The sequence below is a fragment of the Poecilia mexicana genome, unplaced genomic scaffold (genome assembly GCF_051168715.1).
Source record: "Poecilia mexicana isolate PSO_F unplaced genomic scaffold, ASM5116871v1 scaffold_17, whole genome shotgun sequence".
NCBI classification, from domain to species: Eukaryota; Metazoa; Chordata; class Actinopteri; order Cyprinodontiformes; family Poeciliidae; genus Poecilia; species Poecilia mexicana.
Window position 1 is genome coordinate 18,009,700 of NW_028263386.1, and position 7,781 is coordinate 18,017,480.

A 7,781-nucleotide genomic window follows, 5' to 3' on the forward strand; every position below is an offset into this window, starting at 1 on the left:
TTTTGCAGCTGTTTAACAATTAGTAATAAACAAATTCTTAACATACTTAGTTTATTAAGCACTTGAAATGTGAGGTAGTGTTGTAAATGATAAGCTTATGCACAAATCATGTGTCTATTATGTTGTTTGAAAGACCAAAAAAAAAAAATGGTTAAAAATGTAATTTTGCTTGTTCATCGCTCTGTCTTTCAGTTTGCCATAAAAGTCTTAAATCCCATAAAGCAAAGTTTGTGGAGCAAAGAAAACATTTTTGAAAAGTTCAGCAATCAAACTTATTGTTGACATGCAAGGGAGTAAGAACCGAGTATACTGTACTTTGAACCTTTTACCTCGTTTGTCACATTACAGCCACAAATTTTATTGTATTTTATTGAGCTTTACGTGACAGGCCAACACAAAGTCGTTTATAAATGTGATGTGAAAGAAAAATTACACATGGCTGTCAGTACTGTCTAAAAGGTGGGGTGTGTATTTCTGCTCAAACTCCTTTTCCTGACACCCATACATAAAATCCGAAGCAAAACCTCCTGGCAGAACTCACAACATAAATAACAACTTCACCAGTGTGTAACTTATTCTGTGTGTAAATACATGAAAAGCATTAACTACACGGCAATACAGGAAGAAAAACCTTCTGGAAACTTGAGACTAGATGGAAACTAACTTTACGAAAGAACAGCAACCATAACAATTCAGCCGAACTGCATGGGTATGATTCAGATTGAAGCATGTTTGTGTGCTGGCACGGCCCAGTCAAAAAACACAATTGACAATTTGTAGTGGTAGGACTCGAAAATTGCCTTTGTTTTCCCACAGACACTTTCAATAGAGTCTATATTGCACAGAAGCAGGGGGCAAGTATTTGAGTCTCTAGAGGAATAAATCTGGAAAAGACACAGGTCAGATAACCATCCATGCACACACCTGAGGACAATTTAGAGACCAATTAACCTATTAGGTTCTGTTTGAGAGAGGAAACCAGATAACCCAGATGGATCATTGCAATCCCATGCAGAAAGACTTAAGGCTGAGAGTCAAACCCAGGAACCAGCTGCACCATCACGCTGGTCCTGTACCGAACAATGTCGAACAAATCCAGTGATTTGGGGAAAACCAAACAACAAAGCCATAACACTTTTGGATGTGAACTTTAGAGAAGACTGTGGCCACTGCCTTTTTGAAGCAAACATCATCGAAAGGCCTCGTTTCAGGTCATGGGAGGTGGAAGCCATTTATCTGAGAGGTCATACGAGGTCATCTGGAGTCATTTCAGCGAACGAGTTGCACAGGAATGAGCTCCACAGGATGTAGGAATGTGGTGTAAATGTCACAACATATTTAGAACCAGATGTTTGCAATCTGAAGACAGAACAATACCAGCTTATTGGACATAATATATGTGCCCCTTGGTGAAATGCAATATTGTAAAGCTGTTTTGAAAATCTGCTATCCCTCCGGAGTCTGACTGGCTGGACGTGAGAATAACAAAGGAAGACAATGTGCAGAGGGTAAAAATGTTTTATTTTATTTTTCCCAAACACGGTACCACAGAAGAAAAACATTAACAATCCTGCGACGATATCAAGCAATTCACTCCATTGTAATACATCTGCATAAGTTGATTGTTAGAACACACAAACTCGCTTTTAGCTTGTCTGTTGAAGAGTTCACGGGGAAACATTAACACTCACAGCACATTTCTGCGTGTCTATGGTCTCAACTATGTTTGCGATGAGTAATAAATTATCAAGGTATGCCTTTTCTAAACAAAACACAAAGATGTGCTTTTAATTCCTTTCACATGTGTCATTACTTTATCCATTAAAACAGGGGAGCTTGGATTTTGACAGTTTTTCCAAAGGTTTTGGATAAGGTGATAAGGTGTCTTGATCCACTTCTTTTTGGTTAGTTTGCAGTGCATCCAGAAAGTATTCAGTCTTTGCTTAATACCTTTAGCAGCAACTTTTTTTGTAATACGGTGCCACCAGCTTAGCTCACCTGTCTTCAAGCATTGTGGCCCATTCATTTTTTGCAGTTCTTCTCAAGCTCCGTCAGATTGGATGGGAGACGACTGTGCAGTCATTTTCAGATCTTTCCAGAGACGTTCAATCGAATTCAAACCTGGACTCTGTCTTGGTCACTCCAGGACACTCACTGAATGGTTCTGAAGCCGCTCCTTTGAGATCTTCTAGGCTATTCTGTTTGATGGATTGCTGCAGAGATGGACGTTCCTCTGGAAGGTTTTCCTGGCAGGTGTGTCAATTTTCTCTGTCAAACCAAGTTGAACTAACTGAAGCTACCAACAAGCCGCAGAAACATCGAAAACTGAGTTGAAACAGCTCAATTTTGAGCTCAGTGGTGAAGATGCGAGTACTTACTTAAATGTGAATTCTTGGTGCAAAAATTTCAAAAACCTTTACCACATTTTTGCAGTGGAATATTCTTGTGTAGAATTTTGAGGAAAGAGATTCACTTAATACGATTTGGAATAAAGCTGTAAAATAATAAAATGTGGAAGAAGTGAAGCGTTGTGAATACTTTGCGGGTGCACTGTACATAATTTACTATATTTATATTCCAGTGGTGTCGACATAGAGCCAGTACTGGTGTTGCAAATGTTTCCATGCACCTGTCAGAATGTTTAGTTTAAAAATTTATGTTAAAAGATGATACAACTGTTTTGATGTTTAATCTAAAGATTAATATGAAATGTTTCAGAAGTAAATTTTCTTGCCATCATGCTGGATTCTCATTTGAAATTTAACAAGCAAGTGAAGAAGGTGAGCAGAATTGTGAAAGCCAACTTATGTCATTTTAGACTGATTAGATACAGTCAGTCATTTTATTCTGAAAGTTTTTATGCTATCAATGTTTTTTTGTTTCTTTTTACATTTAAGTTACTGTTTAAAGGCCTTCGGCTATAAACTGTCCAAACAGCTACTAAGTTACTAAAGATGATTAATAAACAAGCAACAAAGACTTTGGACAAGAAGCCTGGAAGAGCACATCACTGCCATGTGCTCAAAACATTTTATTTGGTTAATTTTGAAAATTTTACAAAGATATCAAATCTTAAATTCACTTTTAAGTGTAAGGGTTACTGGGAGCACAGACACCTTTTGGTTCCTCTTAAGGAAAGTTAACATGTAGTTCTCTTCCTGCAGAACTAAAACTGAACTCTGACTAGTTTCAGTTTAGATTACAGATGAAGAAGTTTATTAAGCGGGACCATCTAAAATAGGTGTTTGCAATTTTCTCTCTTTGATGTTATAGTTATAAATCATTATAGTTTTGATGCGCTTTAATCAGATTCACATTTGTATTTGTTTTGTATTTGAACTTTAGCATTATGTTGCTCTATGTAACCAAGGGCCCAGCTGGGGACAGACACAATAAATCTTTTTTAGACTTTAAATGTTAAAGTGTAATGAATTTTTTTAATTCGCCACGCAAATAAATCAATTAAATTCGGTGAGTGAAAAAATTATGTAAGCATTCAATTTCTGATTAATAAGTTTTTTTTTTTTTCTATTGTTACAATCATCTATCTATATGCAACTAGTCTGAATCAAATAAGCAAATTTAAGTCGACTAACTTAAATATAATACGTTCCTTTTGGTTTTATTTTAATTAGGGATGAAATGCAGCCTGCGCTCTTGTCAAGTGTATAAAAAAATCAACTAGAAAGATCAACATATCTATTTTCATAAACTGCCCTGATTTCACTAAACATATTTCTTTCAGTCTTCGTCCCCCCCGCTGCAGACGGCAGACTTCCCCCCGCAGCGAGGAGAGAGGCTGCGACCGCTCCGAGAAGACAAAAGTTTCTGGACGCTCTCTAGGTGTCTTGGACGCAGCAGCTGAAAGAAGCCATTTCCTGCCAAATAGTGAGCCCATATAATCGTGACTGCAGCAGCTACTTCCTGCATTGTTACAGTGCTTAATGAGGATTAAGTTGAAGCTGTCATGGTGCTCCGCACGGAGGGCAAGAGACGGAGGATCTGCGTGGAGGCTGGATGATCTCATTAGGCTTTGATACCTGCACAGGACCAGCTCACTAACTGTGTTCTGTTAACAAATACAGATGTGCTCATTTAAATACATGCACCCATTTATATCTGGACCTTATATTTAGGAAAAATTCAAGTCTTAACTGCAAGCTGAAAATTAACCCCATCAGTTAGTCACAGTCTGGTGTGATAGATAGATAGATAGATAGATAGATAGATAGATAGATAGATAGATAGATAGATAGATAGATAGATAGATAGATAGATAGATAGATAGATAGATAGATAGATAGATAGATAGATAGATAGATAGATAGATAGATAGATAGATAGATAGATAGATAGATAGATTTTAATGCATGTTTTTATTATTTGATGATATAGTCTAGGACTTTTTAGTACACGCATTTCTGTTTTACTGGGGGTATGAATAGCATGACATAAGTCGATTTCATTTCTGCTCTTAATCCTATTCAACATAAGAAAGACGAGTAAGAGAGATGTGACTGACCTTTGTAAGCCAGGAAATGACTTCAGGAAAATTTTGACCCACCTAAACTTGCCCACAAGTACAGTCAGAGCCATAATTAACAAAACAACCATGACATACAAGGTTGAGTGACAACATGTATTTTTATCTTGCCATCATGCACAAGTCTCCATGCAGTGAGAGAGGTGAAGCAGGGTAAGGCTTCTCCACCACCCACTAGAGAAATGCAGCAAAACTTTGGGTGTCCATCTTTCCATAACATTCATTAAAAGTCCATATGCCAAACAGTTTTTCAAGAAAGCAGGCCTGGAAAAAGCCATCTGTGACAATGTAAGCATAAATGTGCGAATATTTCTGCACTTGAACCTTAACTTGATTTAACCTTGACCTAAAACAAATGTGTTGTTATTCTCACCACTTTGAGGAAAATACACTTTTCTTTGTTTTTGTGGCGTATGAACAGGCCTTCGCACGTCAGAGGTGCGAACTGACAGTCTCATAACTGTTCATTCTGGCTTCGTGACAAGAAGATGTGATGTAAAAAAGACAAATGTGTGACCAGCTGGCTAGGGAATTAGTGACACAAACACAATGCCACACACACACACACACACACACACACACACACACACACACGCATCATTTCTTGCCACAAACACACATTTGACAGGCAATGCAGACGTGTGCCAAGACAGAACAGACTGGATAACTGGACTTCAGCTATAGGTTTTTCAGTGGTCAGAGGAACAAATGTTGCTCCTCTAACCACTAGAGGAGTATGTCGCTTGAGATTTTGTTAAAAAATAATTAAAGACTTATGCCTACTGAATACGCAAACTTGTTTTTCAGGGTTGTTTAAATATACACCTCTGCCTGTAACCGTTTCTAAATGTTTAAAGGAATTATCACCCAGCATATGGAATAAACTTTATTGTAAGCTGCTAATTGTTGTCAGCTATTGCTCTTTTTTCATTTAAACAACAAATCACCTTGTTATGTAAGAGTTGCACCTATAAGAACATGAACCAGACACCAAAAATCCTTATCTTTCATTAGATAGTATGTGGATTTTATTTGTTCCGTGCTCTGAACAAAACCATACTGGTGGGTAAATATTGACTTATTGCACAATAAGTCCTTACAATTCTGATCACTTGAATCTGCACTGAAACCAGTCAATGAAACAACACCATGTGAAACTGATCCAAAGAACGTGTTTCACAGACATTCTCACCCCTCAGAGAACGGGTTTCACAGCATTGTCTAATCATTTATGGATCAACGGCTGAAGGTAAACTAGTCGCTTATCCAGTTTGTCACTACATCTGAGGGTAGCCCCATGCTGAGTCCCTGAGTTTACTCCAAACCTCACCAAACAGACACAATTCATTCTCCCTGAGTCTTAAAAAGCTGTCAAAATCTCGAAAAGAAACATATAAAAAAGCATAATCTAAAAAGACTTACCTTATCTTATAATTAGTGTTACCAGGCATTTTTAATTTTTATCTTTTGTGGAGCTCATACTGGCCGGTACGTTTTCTGTGTCTCTGGATCCACATGAACAAATGTACTAGCTCGGAGTATTTTCTAACCTACAATGTTACGGTTACAGTAAAAAGAAGACCTTTGCTGCAGCATTGATTGCTTTTCTACATACGGTCCAGCCTCAGGAGACTGGAGTGTTTGGATGAGAGGACACAAACAATCAGACCTGATGACACAGCAACATCTAGCAAGAGCTATTTTTTGTCATTTAAAGAATGAAGGGGTGAGGCTGACAAAGCACTTGATGCCCCCCACGCTGCGGGGCTGGAGAATACCTCCCCCACTTTAGGATTTACTTAGATCGCAGCGTTTCATATACCATATGTGCGTCTTTCCATGCCTGCTTGTGGATAAGTGAGGATTAGTTTGGTTCAGAGAGGGATGTTATAAAGCGGACAGAGTTCTCATCAGGAGAGCGGATGCCAACTGGAGTCTTTGCAGAGACGACCATGTTGTTAATGGACTAACGCTGCTACAAAACACTCTGGACTTGCACGTTTGGACCAGGATGTACCTTTATGAAAGCAAAACTCTTCTGATGACAACTCAAAAGTGAGGCATGATCGTAATTCATTGACCCTTATTTGTAGTTAGGTAACAGTTTCTCCAAACAGTGGTTTTGAATGAGGAGAAAACTGAATGGTTTCTCGTGTAATGTGATTTAGATCTTAATCTGAGGTCACCGGGAGAAATTGGGTTGTTATGGTGAACCCATGACTTCAGTGGATAACAGGATGTTAGAGTTCATAAGCCTTTTGAGAAGGGGGAAACACCAATGTATTATGTTTCCACAGGAATGCAACTTGTGTTCCTTACAGAACTTTACGTTGTGGCTTCGGTTACAGAGGAAGGATTTGGATTGTCTACTCCTACGCCTCTGTCTTCCAGGTGTTTTAAAGTCTCCACCAATCAGACATCACCTACTCACCATCCCCAGCAGGTGAAGCAAATACCACTAATGATCTCTTCATGTGGGATATATTAGTCCGCAAATTAACATTTTGTCTTCAAGGTGGATTAGAAAGAAGAAAAATGGGAAAGCATAAGGATTTGAGTGAGGTTGACAAGAACCACATTGTGTCAGCTATTGTATTTGGTCAGAGTATTCCCAAAACTAGAGCTCCCACTATCTAGTAAGGGAGGGTCTAAGGAAGGAATGGCGGTGACCTCTGACAGGGTCATGGGCAGCCATGGCCCCCTGATGCATGTAGGGAAGTGAAGGCTGGCTGTGTGGTCTGATCCAACAGACGATCTGTATTTCAAATACCTGGATAAGTTGAGATTGGTTCTGACAGACGTCAGAACACAAAGCACATTACACATTGTTACATATGCAGACATGTCAGAGTGCCCTTGCTGGTCAAAATGTTATGCCTGATTACGGCATAGTCAAAGCTTTATTGTTGTATCAATACCACACAGTGAATCTCTTAGATTAAATTTTCTTGCTTTTGTCCTGTATGAGCCCAATATCACCACATAAATAAAGAGTAAGTGGAACTGCTTCCACTCGACAGTTAGGTTTATGATATCTGTTTATTAAATTCATCAAAAGTTGAGTGGATATAACTCTTTCAGGGATCTGTTGGAATAAAAACATTCTGGCAGTTTAGTAGATTTATTTTTTCCCCTTCTTACAAACTCTGTTTTATTGGTGATCAATGAAGGACAAGAGGCAATTTAAGAATAAGGAATTATATTACCTGTTTGGTTGGACCTTACAGTGAGGATGAAT